The sequence below is a fragment of the Meriones unguiculatus genome, assembly GCF_030254825.1.
Source record: "Meriones unguiculatus strain TT.TT164.6M chromosome 13 unlocalized genomic scaffold, Bangor_MerUng_6.1 Chr13_unordered_Contig_2907, whole genome shotgun sequence".
In the NCBI taxonomy this organism is placed as follows: Eukaryota; Metazoa; Chordata; class Mammalia; order Rodentia; family Muridae; genus Meriones; species Meriones unguiculatus.
This window is the reverse complement of record NW_026843582.1, coordinates 1,112,501-1,113,023: the sequence shown is the minus strand read 5'-3', so window position 1 is coordinate 1,113,023 and position 523 is coordinate 1,112,501.

The following is a 523-nucleotide window of genomic DNA, read 5'->3' as shown; positions in this document are numbered from 1 at the left end:
TCCGTCGCTCCTGGGGCCGAGAACAGGAGGCCGCCGGGGGCGGGGCGTCGGGGAAGCGACCCCGGGGGTCGTGGGGGGCCCGGATGTGGGGGGCGGGGGAGGAGGGAGGACCGGAAGTGGTACACAGGATGCTGATTCCGGACCGGAAGTGGTGCCCAGGATGCTGAGGAAGGATGATGGACAGCGTCCCGGACCGGAAGTGGTACCCGGGATGCTGAAGGCGGATGATAGACGGCGTCATGGACCGGAAGTGGGACCCAGGATGGACAGGGAGGATAATGGACAGCGTCCCGCACCGGAAGTGGGACCCAGGATGCTGATCCCGGACCGGAAGTGGTACCCGAGATGCTGATCCCGGACCGGAAGTGGTGCCCAGGATGCTGAGGAAGGATGATGGACGGCGTCCCGGACCGGAAGTGGTACCCGGGATGGAGACCCAGGACGCCCCAGCTCTCCCGGGCCTGATGGAATGGGGGGAACCCCGGGGAGCAAGTGGCGGGTTCGAATCCCAGTAAAGCAACGA